The following is a 22190-nucleotide window of genomic DNA, read 5'->3' as shown; positions in this document are numbered from 1 at the left end:
TCTCAAAACCTACCCCAATTTCCTGAGCTACTGGTGAAGGTGCGCCGCAAGTGGGCACATTTCCACAAGTCATCGACAGCTTCAGCCGGTCTTTCAACGCTGCAGCAGTGCTTGATATTGCCAGCTCACCAGCCTTTGTGCGACATGAGCACGCGCTGGAACTCGACGTTCCACATATTGGCCAGGCTTTGTGAGCAGCAGAGGACAGTAGTGGAATACCAGCTGCAACATGTTCATTGCCTTTCCAGCCAGCTTCCGCTATTCACAAGTGAGGAGTGGGCATGGATGTCTGACCTCTGTGAGGTTTTAAGAAACTTTGAGGAATCAACACAGATGGTGAGTGGCGAAAACGCTATTATCAGTGTAACCATCCCACTGCTGTGTCTACGTAAACACTCGCTGCTCACAATTTAGGATGATGCTTTTTATGTGGAAGAGGTGGAAATGAGGGAAGACATTACACAGGGTGATAGCCAGACCACCCTCAGTTCGTCTTCTCAGCGCGAATTGGACGATGAAGAGGAGGAGGAGAAGCAGGAGATGGTTGCCTCCACTACAGAGGGTAGTACCCATGGAAGTTTAATTCCATCTGTTCAGTGTGGGTGGGCAGAAGAGGAGGAGGAGGATGAGGAGATTGAGAGTGATCCTCCTGGTGACAACAGCGAAGTCTTGCCTGTTGGTACTCTGGCACACATGGCTGACTTCATGTTAGGCTGCCTTTCCAGCGACCCTCGCCTTATACGCATTTTAGACAACACGGATTACTGGTTGTTCACCCTTCTCGACCCTCGCTACAAAGAGAACTTCTCATCTTTCATTCCTCCGGTGGAGAGGAGGAGCAAAACGGTGCAATACCAGAAGGTCCTTGTTGAAAAATTGCTCCAACATTTCCATCTGACAACGTTGGCTGCAGAGTCCGTAGTTCCTTGGGCAACCGAGGAGGGGAGACAAGGGGAACACACAGCAGTTCCAACAGATGCAGGTGCTGGCCTGCCCAGCCGCCAGCATTTTGTCTGAGCGAGTATTTAGTGCTGCTGGTGGCATTATAACAGATAAGTGTATTTACCTGTCAACTGAAAATGCTGACAGGTTGACTCTTATAAAAATGAACAAGGCCTGGATTGACCATGACTTCTTGACTCCACCAGAGGAAAGCAGCTGAACAGACATTTTAAATGTGTTTTTTATAATGTACTTGTGCTCGGATCAACTATCAGAATGACCGTAACCTAGCATAGCAGTAGAGTAGTGGCGGAACTGCTGTAAAGGGTTGCCTAAAGGGGGCCACCCTATAGGTAGTGATGATAAAAGGGGTTGGGTCGGAGGGGCACACGCTGCTGTGCCAGGGATCGCAAGGTAGCTGACAGAGGGGAGGACGCAGAGAGGCCTTTAAATAGTCTGTGCGGGAGTCTCCCCTCCCACAAATACGGCAACTACGTTGCCTACACTTGTGCTCGGATCGACTATCAGAATGACCGTAACCTAGCATAGCAGTAGAGTAGTGGCGGAACTGCTGTAAAGGGTAGCCTAAAGGGGCCAAAAAATACACAACACAGTAGTGTGAACGAAGCACTGTATTGACACGTGTCATAGTAACAAGTTCTGGAAAGCTAACAACATCTCTCGTTTAGGGTTGGGGATGTAGCGAGTGTAGCATAGTGACTTCCAGCGCCCCAGTCTCTTTATGATGTGACCCGGTACATTGTTTCTAGAGGCGGCGGATGCTGCCCCTATCCTAAATGAATGGCTGGTGATGCTCAAAGGATCTACACCCAGTCCCGGCAATAATGCGCGGATGAACTTCAGGAATGCTTGGATACTGAGCGGGCCTGAGTCGTAAGCTAACAACGGGGAGTTAGGTGCATCGTGTTTGGTCAGCACCGACCATTCGCTGAAAACTGCCACTGAGCACCACTCATTGCCCGTGGCAAAATATTTGACCTTCGTGGTCTCGCCGGGTCTGGTAGTCTTAGTTTGATCAAGTGTAAGGATGTAGTGGGAGCCCGCGCGTTGTAAATGTTGTTTCTGTACAAAGGTATTGCAGGATATGGGGCACGTGAATTCCCCGGGTCGTAGGAAGCCGTAGAAGCATAGATACAGGGCGGTTTTGATTAAGGCGCTTGTCCTCAACCCAAAGGGGTTAGTACCTAGGATTGCTGACAAGGACTTAAACATATCCCCGGAGAAAGGTCTCCTAGAAATTTGTGGACGGCTGCGGAATTCTGGATCCCTTTGAGGATCGTTCTGATGGGGTGAGCGGAGAATAGAGAGGGTCTGTCTGGGTAGAAAATATGCCAGCAGTGTTGTATACCGGCTAAATATGACTTGATAGTACCGTGTGAAAGTTTAAGGTCTGAGTGGCAAAAATATATGAATGCGAGTAGATATGTAATGTCATCCACACCCAGTTGTGGACAATTTTGCTGAAACCTAGAGAAATGGGACCACGGCGTCTTGTATGTCCTCGCCGTGTTCTATGAAAGCGACCTCTGCATGAGAAGCCTGGCTGTGACCAGGTGCGCACTCAATGCATGACTAACAGGTTGTGCTGTGGTGTCGGGGTTGGAGTAGGGTCCGCCTCTGGTGAAATCTGAAAGAAAAACTGCAATTTACCTCTGGAAAGTGCGTCTGCTGCCACATTCACTTTCCGGGGAATATGAACACATTCAAAATGAAATTGGAGCTGCAAAGCCAACCAGATAAACCGCCTCATGAAGGCCATGATCTCTTTGGAATCTGATCTACCCTTATTGATCAGTGCTGCCAGAACTTCATTATCAGTCAGGATCAACACTGTATTCTTGCTCCAGTAAGCTCCCCACGCCTGTGCTGCAGCAACAATAGGGTATATCTCGAACAACGAGGAAGATTGGGAAAACCCAGGTATGTTTGTGACCTCGGGTGGCCAAGAGCTGGCCATCCAGTGGTTACCGAAAATGGCCGTGAAGCCCAAAGCTGATGAAGCATCGGCGTGGAGGATGGGAGACTGACTAGACACTGCGGGAGTGAAGAATGAAATACCATTCCAGCTGGAAAGGAACAGGTCCCACATGACGAGATCAGCCACTGCTTGGTCTAGCCTCACCTGGCTATCTTTGTCAGTGGTTAATGGAAGTAGGCTAAGGAGTCTGGAGATGAAAGTCCTGCCTTGTGGTATGATCCTCATGGCATAGTTGAGCATGCCAAGCAGGCTTTGAAGCTCAACTCTGGAACAAATGCCTGCGTGAGCTAACTTGTGGACGGTATCTCTGACTCTATGTAACTTGTCCAGAGGCAAACTAGCTTGCAACTTGACAGTATCCAGCTGGATGCCTAAGAAAGTCAAGCTGGTGTGCGGGCCATCGAGTTTATGATCTGCTACTGGAACACTGAGTTTGCTGAAGACTTCGGTTAGGACCCATAGGTCCCCAGGAGGCCGTGATGGGGGTTCGATCAGCAGAAAGTCGTCTAGATAGTGTATGGCATGATGGCCACTGAAGGTGTGCTCGAGGATCCAGTGCAGACTTCTGGCAAAGTGATCGAACAACCAAGGGCTTGATTTTGAGCCTAATGTGAGACAGTTAGCGAAATAGTAAAGTCCGTCCCATCTGACGCCGTGCCACTGCCATAGTAGGGGGTGAATAGGTAGCAGTTTAAATGCGTCGGTGATATCTGCCTTTGATAGCCACGTGTGCTGCCCCAAAGACAGTATGACCTGTATCGCCTCGTCTATGGATGCATATTTCATGTCGAACTCCTCGGAGGGAATAAGAGCATTGAGGCTAGGAACGTCTGAAGAATGTGGAGCTGACAGGTCATAAATCAGACGTTTTTTATTTGAGAACTTCCCAATGACCATGCCTATCGGACTGACTCTCCAGCAGTCGAATGGGGGCTGACATAGTGGACCTATCAGATAGCCTTTTGCCAACTCTGATTGAATGAGGCAACTGACTGCCTCGGGGTTCCTGACAGCTGACAGCAAATTCCTGCACTCGTGTGTGGTTTGTGGTAGGGAGATCTGGCCTGTATGGAAACCCTCGGTAAAACCATTGAGGAGGAAATCCACCCACTGTTCGTCTGGATGGTCAGCCAGGAACGTGGCTAAAGTGTCTACGTGTACTCTGCCTAGTCACGCCGAGTAAAGGCCTTTCTGGGGGCATGCTGTCTTGGGGTGAGCCCTGAAGCAATTGGTACACAGATACAGTAATCGACATTGGCTGTAGAAGCACCCTGCGGAGTTGAAGTTATTGAAAATCTGTGATTTGCCTAAGTATCTGATGGGTCTACCTAATTTATCTACCCCTGTGGTGGACTTGGGCATGACGCTGTCGGGCGTGTACCTAGCCTGGGAGCCGCCTGCTGGAGGATTGCTGGAGGAGCACCACTCTGCGGTATGGGAGTGGGAACTGCATGTGGAACAAGCGGGGGCTTTCAACCCCGCGAAATGGCGACAAAAAAGCTCGGTGTCAGTAACTGACCAGTCGACGGTGTGCTGGAACTGTGTGAGTAAGGCAGCTGCCTTAGCGGAAAAAGATCTGTGGTAGTCAAAAAAGGCCGTTCCCCCGTATTTGTGGCCTATATCTACTATTTTATAAAGGTACAGGTCTAATTCCTCGTGGCGACTGGGAGACACGGAACAGACTACGTCCCGGTACAGGCTAAATGCCAGCACAAACTCTGTGATGCTGAGTTTGCAGTTTAGCCTGACGTCCCGTGACTTGAAAATGACGGACACCTCACCGCAGGCGATGGTCTTATTGTCAGGTACCTCGTGTGTTGCGATGAGCAAACAGGCTAAATTGACATCCTTACCGTCTAGAATATCCTGCCTAATGTTGACCGGTATGAAATGTGACGGCGCATCTCGTGCTCCAGGGTCTTGTCTGCAGGTAACGCCATTCCGGCAGGAGAATCTCCACTCTGCGACATGTCCAGTCCCTCTATTGCACACAGCGGGGAAGCACGCAGGACTTCGCACAGGACCTCCCACTGCTCCAGGAGGCTGCCCCCTAGGTACTCCAACATGGGGGAGGCAGAGTCCATATTGAAATCCATGCGAATTAAGTGAAGAGGCAGTGACGCAAAAGTACAGTCTCCCCCAATCTCTCTTTCTCTCAGCGGAAAGCGACAAATTTTTCCCGCCAACAAAATGTAGTGATGGCGCAGCAATAATTCCAGTAAGCTTAGGCGGCCATCTTGAAACATAATGCTGTCAATTCACTGACAGCAAGCGGTGGCTCAGAAACCAGCAAACAGTCCACAATGCACACTTTCACACCGCGATTTTCCACAGTTCTTTGGCCCCAAAATTTTCAGATAAACAGATAGGGCATCGATCACTTGGTAGGCAATTATGGCACACAGTTCAGATTCCACTATGGCGTAGAAATATTTGCATCCTGTTCGTGATGCCAAAATATGCAGTACGCCAGTCCTTCAGGGTGAGCGAGTGTGAGGTCACAGGGGTCAATTAACAGACCGAGGGTTACTCTTAGTACTCACAGTTTGTAGTATACCCTGGGCAGGCGTACAGTCAGTGATGAAGAGGCTGGCACGTAGATCCTCTGGGGCACTCTCTAGATATAGGGACCAGGCTGGGTGATAGGTGAGGTGCCCTGGGTATTGAAGGTTTAGTGTGCCTGTGGCAAGATCCCTTACAGTTCGTGACGCCAGTGCCAGTAACGGTGGCACACTGATTGTTAGGAGGAATAAAGGAGGTACACACGATTGCAGTGAACTAGAATTCTTCTTTACTGAACAGTTCAAACTATGTACAATCTCCAAACAGTTCCATATGAAGAATATTTAGTAGCAGGCAGGCTTTACATAGGTGGCAGGTAAAATCCTAGCAAGGTAACTCAGGGGGAATTAAACTCACAGATCAGGCTGTACTTTCTGCAGAATCCTGTCTGGCTTTCTCCAAGGCCCGTATGCCTAATAGCTGGCTTTATCCTTGGGTAGGGAAACTTCCTCTGGTATCAATTCTCTTGCTGACAATAAACTTCTGCCCCTCAGCTTTCCACTTGGCTGTATAGGATTAGCACTGCTCTGTACTCTGCAGGGTGCAGGACAACTTCAGGAGGAACCTTCTTCTCCTGGACTCAAGTTGGCAACCTGGACTATCTAGCTGCATGGTAGAAGCTGGTGCTCAGCTACTGCCTGACTAGAGTCACCACTGGCCTCTCACACACACTCCCTGGACTGGACCTGTCTATATATACTAGGGGGTTCCCTAGCTCCCTCTACAGCTTAGGAGGAGAAACTACACCCCTAGCAGGCCTGGTACACAGGAATTAACATGAAAATATGCATTACAATGCAATACCAAACACCATGACCATGTTCCACAAGAAGTGGGGAACAACATGACCCAATTGACCCTTGAGTAGTGCCCACCTTTACGTAGTGGGACACTACAACTCACCTGACCTGAATCCGATTGAGCATGCATTTCACTTGCTGAAGACAAAACTGAAGGGAAAATGCCCCAAGAACAAGCAGGAACTGAAGACAGTTGCAGTAGAGGCCTGGCAGGGCTTCACCAGGGATGAAACCCAGCGTCTGGTGATGGTTATGCGTTCCAGACTTCAGGCTGTAATTGACTGCAAAGGATTTGCAACCAAGTATTAAAAAGTGAAAGTTTGATTTATGATTATTATTCTGTCCCATTACTTTTGGTTCCTTAACAAGTGGGAGGCACATATGCAAACTGTTGTAATTCCTACACCGTTCACCTGATTTGGATGTAAATACCCTAAAATTAAAGCTGATAGTCTGTAGTTAAAGCACATCTTGTTCGTTTTATTTCAAATCCATTGTGGTGGTGTATAGAGCCAAAAATGTTAGAATTGTGTTGATGTCCCAATATTTATGGACCTGACTGTAGGTGACAGTAACATAAATTTTTAAAAAATCGTCAATTACATTGTTAGGTGAAATTTTTCAAATTTTGCCGGATAGAAACCCCTGCTCTGCATAGTTGACGGGGAATAAAATTTTATAAATTCTTCATTAATTAATGCGCGCCACATCCTTTCATTTGATGCTTAAGCTTTAAAAAGTTGTCCCACTTTTACGCTTTAATAATTTGTCCCATAATTCCGCTCTATAATTTTAAATTTGAAAAAATGAATCCTCCCTTGGATGTGGTCTCTCTTTCTCACGCTCCCTCTCCGGCAGGGAACCCTGATAGTGATGTCGCGAACATAAAATTTTCAGTTCGCGAACAGCGAACGAGAACTTCCGCAAATGTTCGCGAACTGGCGAACCGGGCGAACCGCCATAGACTTCAATAGACAGGCGAATTTTAAAACCCACAGGGACTCTTTCTGGCCACAATAGTGATGAGAAAGTTGTTTCAAGGGGTCTAACACCTGGACTGTGGCATGCCGGAGGGGGATCTATGGCAAAACTCCCATGGAAAATTACGTAGTGGACGCAGAGTCGGGTTTTAATCCATAAAGGGCATAAATCAACTAACATTCCTAAATTGTTTGGAATAACGTGCTTTAAAACATCCAGTGTGTGTATACGATCAGGTATGATGTTGTATCGATCAGGTAGTGTAAGGGTTACGCCCGCATCACAGACATTGACAGACCAAACTCCCCTTTTAATGCACCGCAAACAGTTCATTTGCACAACCGCAAACTCCCCATTTGCACAAGGTTGGATACCAAGCTAGCCACGTCCCGGTGATGTCATTGAAGGTTTCTTCCTCCACCCAGCCACGTACAACACCAAGGGTCCCCGAAAGGTCAATTGAATTGATTTTTCGAACGGGGAGATGGTTAAAAAAACGCTGGCTCCCTCCCCTTTGTTTTTATCCACGGTGACTGCGTCTGCGCCGTGCAATTTACTGTCACACCCGATATGAGTGGTATTTTCTGTAGTACTATTCTCATCAGTTTAATCCCTCTAACGTCCCCAATCTGGGTGCCATTTATTGAATAGATTTTTCGAACGGGGAGATGGTATCAGTGGTTGGCACTGGCAGTGGGCACACTACAGTCAGTAGAAGCGGGCCTGACACACACTGGCAGCAGGCAAGCAACTGAAATTACACTAAAGTGTAAAAATTAAATGCCTTATTTATCGGCAAGCTACTGTGCCACCCGGTATGAGTGGTTGGCACTGGCAGTTCGCACACTACAGTCAGTGGAAGAGGGCCTGACACACACTGGCAGCAGGCAAGCAACTGAATTTAGACTACTGTCTAAAAATTAAATGCCTTATTTATCGGCAAGCTACTGTGCCACCCGGTATCAGTGGTTGGCACTGGCAGTGGGCACACTACAGTCAGTGGAAGCGGGCCTGACACACACTGGCAGCAGGCAAGCAGCTGAAATTACACTAAAGTGTAAAAATTAAATGCCTTTTTTATGCAAAGTCCTGTGCCAGCCGGTATGAGTGGTGGGCACTGGCAGTGGGCACACTACAGTCAGTGGAAGTCAGCCTGACACACACTGGCAGGCAACTAACCTTAGATTAAAGTGTAAAAATTAAGTGCCTATTTTTTAAGCAAAGTCCTGTGCCACTCGGGATGACAGGGGTGGGCACTGGCAGTGGGCACACTACAGTCAGTTGAAGTCGGCCTGACACACACTGGCAGGCAACTAACCTTAGATTAAAGTGTAAAAATGAAGTGCCTTTTTTTTAAGCAAAGTCCTGTGCCACACGGGATGACAGGGGTGGGCACTGGCAGTGGGCACACTACAGTCAGTTGAAGTCGGCCTGACACACACTAGCAGCAGGCAAGCAGCTGAAATTACACTAAAGTGTAAAAATTAAATGCCTTTTTTATGCAAAGTCCTGTGCCAGCCGGTATGAGTGGTGGGCACTGGCAGTGGGCACACTACAGTCAGTGGAAGTCAGCCTGACACACACTGGCAGGCAACTAACCTTAGATTAAAGTGTAAAAATTAAGTGCCTTTTTTTAAGCAAAGTCCTGTGCCACACGGAATGACAGGGGTGAGCACTGGCAGTGGGCACACTACAGTCTGTGGGCCTGCAGCTCCTCACACACAGGCAGGCCAGGCAACTGCAATATGTATATAAAGGAAAAAAAAAAAGCAGACTAATGTTGCAGCCCTAAAAAGGGCTTTTTGGGGTGCTGTCAGGACGCTGTCCTTACAGCAGAGATCAGATGAGTCTTTCAGGACTGGAGTGGACACTGAATTCACTAGCCTAGCTATCGATTTCCCAATTAAATCAGCAGCAGTTACAGTCTCCCTCCTCTCACTAAGACTGCAGCTTCAGAATGAATCTAAAATGGATGCTGTGCAGGAGGTGGGAGGGTCTGGGAGGGAGGGTATGCTGCTGATTGGCTGGAATGTGTCTGCTGACTGTGAGGTACAGGGTCAAAGTTTGCTCAATGATGATGTATAGGGGGCGGACCGAACATCGCATGTGTTCGCCCGGCAGAGGCGAACGCGAACAAGCTATGTTCGCCGGGAACTGTTCGCCGTCGGATAGTTCGGGCCATCTCTAAACCCTGATTCCCCGCCACCCGTGATCACCATGGTAGGCTCAGAAAAGAACATTGAAAGTTGATAGAGAAGATATCCAAATGGATGGTGGATGTCCCTAGGGCACCTCTACATAGGTAACAGGAACATCAATTTTAAAAAATCGTCAATTGCATTGTCAGGTGACGTTTTTCAAATTTTGACGGATCGAAACTCCTGCTCTGCATAGTTGACAGGGAATAAAATTTAATAAATTCTTCATTAATTGATGCGCGCCACATCCTTTCATTCAATGCTTAAACTTTAAAAAGTTGTCCCACTTTTACACTTTACTGCGACATGGTGGGGCAGTAAGTGTGCACACGCCTACACGAACTGACTGACAGGGGTCAGCCCCCTTCAACTTCTGGGTCTCCAAATTGGGCACATGGCCTGAGCTTGCCCTTTAGGCCTTGGAGGTGCTGGCCTGCCCTGCAGCCAGTGTATTGTCTGAACGTGTGTTTAGCACGACTGGAGGGGGTTATCACAGGTTATATTTCCCAATGTATTGGGGTGTACCTTAATAAAAAAAAAAAAAGGAAAACCAAAAAGCAGTGTAGGCTACCTCCTCTTCCTCCACCGCCGCTTCCACGTACACCGCCACATCCACTGCCTCCTCAACCTCCTACTCCATATGGACCTCGTCCTCCTAGATCAAGATTATTATTTTTACGTATTTTATGTTATTTAAAGTCATTTACCGTATTTTTCGCCCTATAAGACACACCGGCTTATAAGACGCACCTAGGTTTTTGGGGAGGAAAATAAGAAAAAATAATTTTTGAACCAAAAGGTGTGCTTTTGGTGGGTTTCGAACTAATGGTGGACTGTGGATGACGGACACTGTTATGGGGGGATCTCTGGATGACGGACACTGTTATGGGGGATCTGTGGATGACGGACACTGTTATGGGGGGATCTGTGGATGACGGACACTGTTATGGGGGATCTGTGGATGACGGACACTTATGGGGGGATCTGTGGATGACGGACACTGTTACAGGGGGGGGATCTGTGGCTGCACTGTTACAGGGGGGGATCTGTGGCTGGCACTGTTACAGGGGGGGGATCTGTGGATGGCACCCATAACAGTGCCATCCACAGTGCCCCCCCCAGCCCTTAACAGTGCCATCCACAGACCCCCACCCCTTAACTGTGCCATCCATAGATTCCGTGTGCCCCCGCCGCCGCCGCCGCCCCTGCCCCCGCCGCATACAAATATAAAATGTATTATTGAATTAAAAGTTATTAAACATGCCCCCCTCACTCCTAATAGTACCGTATATCCTAATTTCTTCTGTATAATGCCGGCAGGCGGGCCGGGCGGCCGGCGCGTCCCTCAGTGACGTCACTTGTCTGCGCTGCCTGCTTCATTCATAAAGGAGGCGGCGCAGGCACGTGACATCAGGGAGTTACGCTGCCGCCCGCCCGTCCTGCCTGCCGGCATTATACAGAAGAAATTAGGATATACGGTACTATTAGGAGTGAGGGGGGCATGTTTAATAACTTTTAATTCAATAATACATTTTATATAAGTATACCGGAGCGGTGGGGCAGGGCTATAGTACAGTGACCGCACCGCCCCACCGCTATTGCCGGCCCCCAGCTCCTCCTCCCAGTCCCTCCCCCGGCCCCCGCTCCGTACATCGCATCCAGCGATGTTAAACTGTCAGCATTCGCCCCATAAGACGCAGGGGCATTTTCCTCCCATTTTTGGGGAGGAAAAAGTGCGTCTTATGGGGCGAAAAATACGGTACCTATTCCACATATGTTTACAGAGCACTTTCCATGCTCTTAACCACATTTTGATGCCATATGCAGCCCTCTAGCCCTTTCCATGACATTTTTACAGCCATTTTAGTGCTCAAAAGTTCGGGTCCCCATTGACTTCAATGGGGTTCGGGTTCGGGGTCAATTTCATGTCAAGTTCGGTTCCCGAACTCAAACTTTTTTCTGAAGTTCGGCCGAACCCGTCGAACCCGAACATCCGGGTGTCCGCTCAACTCTACTCACCTACAATCTTTTATAGGGTCAGCTCACCTGCAGGCCCTCACATATAATCTTTTACAGGGTCAGCTCACCAGCAGGCCTGCACCTAAAATATTTTACAGGGTTAGCTCACCTGCAGGCTTTCGCATATAAAGTTTTACAGGGTCAGCTCACCTGCAGGCCCTCAAATATAATGTTTTACAAGGTCAGCTCACCAGCAGGTCCGCACCTAAAATCTTTTACCAGGTTAGCTCACCTGCAGACCCTCACATTTAATGTTTTACAGGGTCAGCTCACCAACAGGCCCCCACCTAAAATCTTTTACAGGGTCAGCTCACCAGAAGGCCCTCACATATAATTTTTTAGAGGGTCAACTCACCAGCAGGCCTTCACCTACAATCTTTTACAGGGTCAGCTCAGCTGCAGGCCCTCACATATAATTTTTTTAGAGGGTCAGCTCACCAGCAGGCCTCCACCTACAATCTTTTATAGGGTCATCTCACCTGCAGGCCCAAACCTAAAATCTTTTATAGGGTCAACTCACCTGCAGGCCCTCACATATCATTTTTTAGAGGGTCAGCTCACCAGCAGGCCATCAATCATAATTTTTCAAGGGTGTATGATGCCCTCCTTTATGTGTAATAAAGTGTGTCTTGGAGCGCCGGTTCCTTGTAATTTTTGGCAGCCCTTTCACTTACTGTTTAGGCTTTATGAGTGTAGGAGTCCCACTACCTGAACAATTGTACCACAATTTAAATGAGGCCCTCCTTTATGTGATGTACAGTTTTTATCGGTCCTCAATGTTTAGTTTGAGACAGCACACCAAATGATATTCAGAAACTTGAAACTTTTATTGATTTTTCAACATCAGTGGTACATATTATAGCAATGTTTTGGGCCCAAATTTGCTGCCCTTCATCAAGCTGTGTCATACGAATGTCGGGTTTCACGGCATGCACGTAGAGCACCCGAGCATCCGGAGGTGTTCGGCCCGAGCCCCCGAGCACCCGAGCACTATGGTGCTCGATCAACACTAATGGCAGCTCAAGGGGTGTGTTCATTCTTAGATTTGTGTGCTTTCTTCTGCAGCTCTCTGTATAACAGCTTAGAGGATGTGTCATTTCTCAGTGGGTAAGTCCTTTTTACTGAAAATCTCTCTACCACAGCTTAGTAGCTGTGCCCTTTCTGCTGCAACACCTGTAAGGCTACCTGCACACATTATGGATTGCACATATTTTTTATCATGCTGAAAAACCCACTATAATTTATAGGAACATTTATATGAAATGAGCAGCTTCAATGAACTTTTTTTTGTTACTCAGGAGGACCCAGCACATTGATTTCTCAGAACATTATATGATACATAGGACAGGTTCCCTACATACGGTAGATTGCAGAAGGTCACTGTTATCAGATTATTTTTCTTGGAATTGTCTAACAAAAAGAGATTGTCCAAAGTAATATACTCAAAATGGATTACCCATAAAATTGTGCTATCCTCATAGTAATGTTCATCAAATACTTCCAGACACATAGCGTTGCCAAAAGCACCATCACTGCGACTGCTATCTCCACTATCTTCCTTCTTTTAGCAGGAATTTATATGAAAAGGCAGCTGCCCTTCAGGAGGAGAGGAGGGGGGTGGCAGTGCAGTTTGAGCATAGTTGTAGTAGCACTCATGGGGGTGATCTGCTCCAGCACCCCTTGGGCTGATGCATAGTGAAGGGAAGAACATCCTTTCTTACCCTTAGAGAAGACTCTAGACTGAGTCCTTTTGGTGGTGGTTGGGGTGCTATTGGTGTTTGTGAGATGTGGGGTAAAGAAGGCAGGGAAGTTGTATAGTAAAAGCTAGACCAACTTGGTGAAATAAGTAAACTGAACTCTTTACTGGAAGTGTTTTTAATGTGAATTTGATGATTTGAAAATAAATAGGCTTAAGCAGGCTAAGTGATAAAAATATTTACCAAGCGTGATTAAATATATGTTAAAACAGACAAATCACATACAGAATAAATAATAATCGCTCACCTAACCTACACAATAGATTATGGGGGGAACTCCAGCCACCATGTTGTAGCACATAGCTGACACCCAATGGTGATACAAGAGAGAAATAGTAACCTAAAACATCCTACCTGGATGATGTTCTGAGCGGAGTTCAAGTTATTTGTCTTTGCGTGCAAAAGTTTATACCTTTCTGCCCCTCCTCCTAAGGATGTCCAATGTGCAGCACGCATATCTCTGAGATAATCCTTTAGGAATGTTCAGTAGCCTTCTGAGTACAATAAGGGGTTTGTATATGTAATCTAACTATCCCTAACTCACTACATTACAAGTAATAACATTCCAAAGAATAGCGATATAATTAAAGGGAATAGAACCAATCAGCATTTAATTATTAAAAAAATACCCCTAAAACACATGGTTGTGATTATACATGTACTTGCAGACATTGGCACAGTTTTTATTATACAAGTACTTGCAGTAGGCACAGTTCTTACTGATGTTAATCAACAGTTCCTGGTATTGCATATACACTGTATGTGGTGAACCGGCAAGGCTTAACTCTCAGTAATAAGGGCTCACGCACAAGACCGTATTTGTAATCCACATCTGATCCGCAATTGCAGATTGCAAAAAATGTTGAGGATAAGGATAGGCAGCTCTATTAGCAAAATGCAGCATGCGCACAGCCGGTATATTTTTAGGATCTGCGGCATGAAGCCTAACTTTCCACATAAACAGAGCTATCTTCCCAAACCAGCCAAAGGAAAGCAGTATCTCTCTCTCTCTCTGAATAAATACATTCTCTCTATTTCTCTCTCTCTAAATATGGCACTACAATTCCCAGCTGCGGGGTGTAGTCCTTGAACCGGCTTTCATCCTGCTTCTCTCTTGAGACCTGAGGCTTTTACACATAGTAAAAATAATGCTGTGAAGTCAAGAACCTTATGTGACTTTTACCTTCACAGGCTTGTCTCTAATCCTGCTTAATCCTTTCAAGACTCTGTGATTTTATGTTATTACTTTTTTGTTTTCCCCAGAGTCATAACTTTTTTTTTTTTTTTGTATTTTTCCATTCCCATAGCCTTTTTTATTTTTTTGGAAAAAAATGCCATAACAGTCATTTAGATTTTTTCCATTATGGCGTACACAGTACAGTATAGATATGTTTACATTTTATCAGTCTGGGTGTTTTTGGTACGAAGCGGTGCATATGATCTTTGATTTCATTACTGGAATCAATGACTATTGCAGCCTATAGACATTCATCATGTTCCTGTGGAGCCGTGCCACAGACAGGGCTCCATAGGAACTATTGCTGTGATACTTCAGAGGGACCAAGCCTACCACAGGGAGCAAACTGGGGAGCAATTCAGGCCCTTGAAGTTTAGCGGCATCTGAGGGGTTAAATCTCCTCGAACCAGCATTATCACTGATTGCAGACCTTAGCCTCGGTTGGGTGCTGTCATTGAATCTAGGACTCAGAGACAATGCCTGTTTTCACAGCCCATTTAGCTATGTCGAATATTTGGGCATCCAGAGAGCGTATGAATGTGAACTGCTATGTACATTGTAAACTCCCTGGATACAAAATATATATATTTTTCTGTTGAAAACATGCATCACATGAATACCCCGATGTGCATTTACAGCCCAGACCAGAGCAAATCGGCTAAAGATCATTGACACCTGTGAATTGCATGCAGATTTTTCCAGCTACGGTATATTACCAGCAAGCTTGAGTCTATAGAACGACTGTATTAAATATGAATCCCAGCTGTAAGAGTTGAAATGCTTCTTTTCTGGTTATGTTGAGAATCTATTTGAAACGGTGATTGAAAATTATTTTCCATTATTCATAAATCACTTAACATTTGCCCTATTCCTAATGGACCTGTTCTAAAAGCAGTTTCAAGATTTCTAGTTCATTTTATTTTACAGTGATAAAATATGAATAGAAGGGAAACCTATAAAATATAGATATCGCAGTATTTCTATATGTATTTCATTGTTTTAGAGCATCCGCTATACAGGGAAAAATCCATCCTCTTTTATAATATCCTTCAGTTTCTGGCTTTATTATTTCAGAATTCAAAAGTACTTTTTCATGTATTAAACATATAAGTGTGAAGGTTGAATTAACCTGAAATCATATCATATTAACCAGGTTGTTCATGTTTTTAAAAAATCAGCAATGTAAGAGATCTGCCCAGGAACACTTCTGATTTACAGTATGTTCCATTAAAGGGAGTCTGTCATCAGCATTTCACCTTTGTAACCCTTCCCATAGCTTTCAAGCATGCTTACAGTTAATAAAAACGTTACCTTTAGCATCAATCCTGGACTTATAAAACCGTCAAAAAACATCTTTGTAGCATATGCAAATGAGGGCTCGCAAGGGGCGGCGTTACGCTCGTAGGTGCCCTGCTAGCTCAGCCTTTTCTTCGCTTCCCCCCGCCCCTTCCTTCCCTCCGCCCGCCTATCCTTTCCCTCTGACCGCCTATCTACTAACTTGTTGTTTCGCCGAGATCCCGCGCCTGCGCACTCAGTCCGTCGGCCGGCACATGCGCACTGCGATGCCCATTCCTTGTACGGCATCACAGTAACTATTGCGCATGCGCCGGTTAGCAACGCGAAAACACAACAAACGAGGCGGTCCATCGGCACATGCGCATTAATTACTGTGATGCCGTACAAGGAATGGGCATCGCAGTGCGCATGCGCCGGCCGACGGACTGAGTGCGCAGGCGCGGGATCTCGCGAAACAACAGTAGTAGATAGGCGGTCAGAGGGAAAGGATGGGCGGGCGAGGGAAGGAAGGGGCGGGGAGAAGCGAAGAAAAGGCTGAGCTAGCAGGGCACCTACGAGCGTAACGCCGCCCCTTGCGAGCCCTCATTTGCATATGCTACAAAGATGTTTTTTGACGGTTTTATAAGTCCAGGATTGATGCTAAAGGTAACGTTTTTATTAACTGTAAGCATGCTTGAAAGCTATGGGAAGGGTTACAAACGTGAAATGCTGATGACAGACTCCCTTTGAAAGAGAAACAGCAAAATCATATCGGCCAGCGTAGACTCACAACACAGTCACAATTCATATGTACAGTAAATTAGGTGACCAGTAGTGTTGGGCACGAATATTCGAATAGCGAATATTAACCGCGAATATCGGCACTTCGAGAATTAATGAATATTTAGAATATAGTGATAAATATTCACAATTTCGAATATACTAGTTTTTTTTTTCATCTGTAACCTCCTTTCTTGCTTGTGGGCCAATGAGAAGGCTGCAATGTCTTTGTCTGAGCTTAGCAACGTCCCTAGCAACCAATAGGAAAGTTGCCTACCCCTTACTATATAAGAACCTCCCCAGCAGCCATTGTATGCAGTATTTTGCAGATCTGAGAGAGAGAGAGCAGAGACATTGCTGTGCTCTGTGCTTTCCTGTGTCATTACATTAGATAGTTTAAATATAATACAGATAGTGGGAGATAGTCAGTGTAGGTTATATCCTGATATAGTGTAGCTGTTGCAGTAAATGGTGTTAGGTAGTGTGATAGGTTCTGCTGTCCATACATACATGCTACATACATAGTGCTGTGGTGTCACAAGTTCACAATAATACATAGTGCACCAATCACTAATAATTAGTCAGACCTGTTAAAATGTAAGGTTGCACGTATTGCGGCAAAATATTCACATCATTAGTGCTGATTTTGCGAATATATTGGAGGACTCTATCTGCATATAAAGCTATTGTAATGTATTTGCCGTGCCAACCATTCCCTCCAGTCTCAGGAAACTTCTAGCAGCTTGAAAAATGTACCTATAGTGACCCACATTGCCCCTGCCGCTCACTAGTAACCAGAAATTACTTCCAGCTAACATGGTAAAAACTATAATACTGCCTCCTATGTACAAGAATATATCTACTATAATACTGCATCCTGTGTACAAGAATATAACTACTATAATACTGCTCCTATGTATAAGAATATAACTACTATAATACTGCTCCTATGTACAAGAATATAACTACTATAATACTGCTCCTATATACAAGAATATAACTACTATAATACTGCTCCTATATACAAGAATATAACTACTATAATACTGCCTCCTATGTACAATAATATAACTATTATAATACTGCTCCTATGTACAGGAATATAACTACTATAATACTGCCTCCTATGTACAAGAATATAACTACTATAATACTGCCTCCTATGTACAAGAATATAACTACTATAATACTGCCTCCTATGTACAAGAATATAACTACTATAATACTGCTCCTATGTACAAGAATATAACTACTATAATACTGCTCCTATGTATAAGAATATAACTACTATAATACTGCTCCTTGTTTACAAGAATATAACTACTATAATACTGCTCCTATGTACAAGAATATAACTACTATAATACTGCCTCCTATGTACAAGAATATAACTACTATAATACTGCTCCCTATGTACAAGAATATAACTACTATAATACTGCTCCTATGTACAAGAATATAACTACTATAATACTGCCTCCTATGTACAAGAATATAACTGCTATAATACTGCCTCCTATGTACAAGAATATAACTACTATAATACTGCTCCTATGTACAAGAATATAACTACTATAATACTTGCCTCCTATGTACAATAATATAACTACTATAATACTGCTCCTATGTACAGGAATATAACTACTATAATACTGCCCTCCTATGTACAAGAATATAACTTACTATAATACTGCCTCCTATGTACAAGAATATAACTACTATAATACTGCCTCCTATGTACAAGAATATACTACTATAATACTGCTCCTATGTACAAGAATATAACTACTATAATACTGCTCCTATGTATAAGAATATAACTACTATAATACTGCTCCTATGTACAAGAATATAACTACTATAATACTGCTCCTATATACAAGAATATAACTACTATAATACTGCCTCCTATAGACAAGAATATAACTACTATAATACTGCTCCTATGTACAAGAATATAACTACTATAATACTGCCTCCTATGTACAAGAATATAACTACTATAATACTGCTTCCTATGTACAAGAATATAACTACTATAATACTGCTTCCTATGTACAAGAATATAACTACTATAATACTGCCTCCTATGTACAGAATATAACCACTATAATACTGGGCTCCTATGTACAAGAATATAACTACTATAATACTGCTTCCTATGTACAAGAATATAACTACTATAATACTGCTCCTATGTACAAGATATAACTACTATAATACTGCCTCCTATGTACAAGAATATAACTACTAGATAATACTGCTCCTATGTACAAGAATATAACTACTATAATACTGCTCCTATGTACAAGAATATAACTACTATAATACTGCTCCTATGTACAAGAATATAACTACTATAATACTGCCTTCTATGTACAAGAATATAACTACTATAATACTGCTCCTATGTACAAGAATATAACTACTATAATACTGCTCCTATGTATAAGAATATAACTACTATAATACTGCTCCTATGTACAAGAATATAACTACTATAATACTGCTCCGATGTAAAAGAATATAACTACTATAATACTGCTCCTATGTACAAGAATATAACTACTATAATACTGCCTCCTATGTACAAGAATATAACTACTATAATACTGCTCCTATGTACAAGAATATAACTACTATAATACTGCTCCTGGCAGCTCATGAGTGACACCTGCCGTTTGCTCAGGCCCTTTGAGGAGGCCACGTTATTTGTCAGTCACCAGGAGTACGGATGAACAACGCCATTCCACTGCTTCATGTCCTGGAACAGATGCTGGTAAATCTGGCTTGTAAGGGGACTGGAGACGTGGCGCCTAGATCTCACGACCACATGAGCCCTGTGGGGGCTTAACTGGAGGAGGAGGACATTGGAGCACAAACAATGTGTAGAGAAATGGGTGGGTTTTCTACACAGGTGACAGGAGAGGAGGAGCAGGAGCCGCCAGAGGAGCTACAGGGCGATGAAGAAGATGAGGCAAAGGACCCAGACACACAGTGGCAGTATGCAGTGGAGATGGATGCAGGGAGTCCCTCCGAGTCACTTGCACAAATGGCCCCATGCTCACTTGCAGGCGTATGCGAAAACACACCGTGAACGCTATATATTTGTTGGAAGAACCCTCTGTGTCACAGTGGCCAGTATCAATCTAGCAAATTGAGTAGGAGGTATTTAAAACCCCAAAAGATTATGGGATGTACCGGTCTCAGAATGTTGTGAGATATACCTGCTCCGTAATTAAACAATCATATTTTAAGGTTAGTTTCACAGTAATCACCACGTTCCAACTGTGCCAAACTGTAGTAAGTGTCACAAATAGTATTTAATGGTATGTCTTACCCCTCATCATGCATCAGGTTCTCTCGCTGAAGTGGGTTAGAGGGTCCGGGATCCAGTCGCTGTCTTGCCTTGCAGTTTTGGTCGGGTAACACAGGAATTTTTCCTGTTCTTCCTGCAAGGACCTACGTGGCGTCCACGTGATCTGCGGCACCACTCGTGACGTATCACGTGACGTTTCACGTGACTCCGAAGGCGTGGCTTTAGTTCCATATTTGAAATGAGTTTGTGGTCTTGTTGTAGATAATCTCAATATTATTGAGATCATCTACATCTGAACATCAATATGATTGAAGCCGCTATTTTTTGAACCCTCACTGGTTCAGTGCCAGACCGCGTTTCGGTTAAAGGTACCCCTTTCTCAGTGGCTGACCTAGTATTGGACAGCACCCTGCCACCCCCCCATTGAAGATCCGCTGGACTACTGGGCAGCCAAACTGGATTTGTGGCGCAACTTGCAGGTTTGCACCTGAAAAGCTGTCCTGCCTGGCCAGTAGTGTGGCATCAGAGCGGGTGTTTTAGTGTGGCGAGGTGATAGTTCCCCCAAGAAGAACTCGCCTGTCCACCCCAAAATGATGGAGAGACTGACCTTTGTCAAGATGAATCAGGCGTGGATCAGCCGAGGATTTTTAACCACCAATACCTGAGGCATCAGACTAGATCATCATTCATGGTGCCAACCAACACTTTGACAAAAGAGACCGGTTTCTTCTGCTACCTGCCTCAGCTACTATTCTGATGCAGCCACCCGCCTGATGCCACACATCTGATGCAAAGTGCTCCTTCTTTCACCCCACCATCTTCAGCTGTACTGGTATTGCATCCACCTCCAGGACTATGTCACCTTGCCACTCTGTGGTCTTCCAATGCTATTGCCACCTCTACACTATTCAGCTTGCCACTCTGTGGTCTCCTGATGCTGCTGCCACCTCCACAATATGTCACCCTTGCCACTCTGTGGTCTCCTCATGCTGCTGCCACCTCCACACTATGTCCACCTTGCCACTCTGTGGCCTTCAGATGCTGCTGCCGCCACTTCCACACTTATTGTGCCGCGCTGTGGCATCTTCCAGAGCTGCTATCGCCACCGTCCACACTCTGTTCATTGTGCCATTTTGTTGCCTTCTCACACTGCTTCCACCTCACCACTATGTCATAGGGCCACTCTGTGGACTTCTTATGCTGTTCCCACCCTCTCCACTTCATGCTGATATCATCATTTATTTGACCATTTTTGTGAATTGGTCAAGCGGATCCTCCATTGAATTGCTGAATGGTTCTTTTATTGATAATCAGCTGTATACTCACTGTTTTACAAAGGCACATGTACATGCCGAAAGCCCTTCACTGTATTTATGAGCGCCAATAAAAGAACCATTCAGCAATTCATTGAGTGCCGGTTTTCTTCTCATTGGCTTACCTGGGATGACGCCCACTGACCGAGCACCCATATTTAACGCAGTGCCGCCAGACATCTTCGCATAAGCAGAACGGATCCTGTCTGTGTAGCAGCTGTAAGGCCTGTATGGTCCATCACAGAATTGACTTGTGATTTGGTAGCCAAAAGCAGGAGTGGGTACAAAACACAGAAGTTCATGCAAATATTCCATTCACGTGTCAGCTCTGTTTTACATCCACTCCTGTTTTTTTTTGGCATTAGCAATACTGATGGATTACTGACCAAATGCTGACGCGGGTGAAGGCGGGATGCTCCACAGACAGGGTCCGTTTTTGGGGGTTTATTGTTCTGACAAATCAGAGGAAGGGCAAAATAATCTGTGACGTCAACACAAACTTACTGCTGACACCCCTTCTCCACTCTGTTGGGGGGCTCTACTTGTATAAGTGTTAATAGAACAGGTTCTGTAGATATCTATGTGGAATGAGCTGACGACGGTGTAAACTGGAGTGCGCTTCTTTCCTGGCTCTAAACATCGACCTGTAAGCTTGATTCACACTTGAGGTATTTGGTCAGTTTTGGCCCCATGACTGCCCTAATAAGTGAAGTGTGCAGTGATTCTAAGAGCGTCGCCTGTCATCTGCATGTCATACTGACTCACAGTATGGTTTCACTACCACAGCAGACTCCCTATGCGTGTTACTGCGAGGGCACAGTGTTCTACACCACTATAAAGGCTCTCTGCAAGCCAGGAAATAGAGCCGATTTCAACTCGATTCACGCGCAAATAAATTCTGATTGAACTAAATTTGGTGTACCAGAATATAACTACTATAATACTGCTCCCATGTACAAGAATATAACTATCTATAATACTGCCTCCTATGTACAGGAGTATAACTAC

This window comes from Bufo bufo, chromosome 5 (assembly GCF_905171765.1).
Source record: "Bufo bufo chromosome 5, aBufBuf1.1, whole genome shotgun sequence".
NCBI classification, from domain to species: Eukaryota; Metazoa; Chordata; class Amphibia; order Anura; family Bufonidae; genus Bufo; species Bufo bufo.
The sequence above is the reverse complement of the archived record's forward strand: the minus strand, read 5'-3'. Positions refer to the sequence as shown.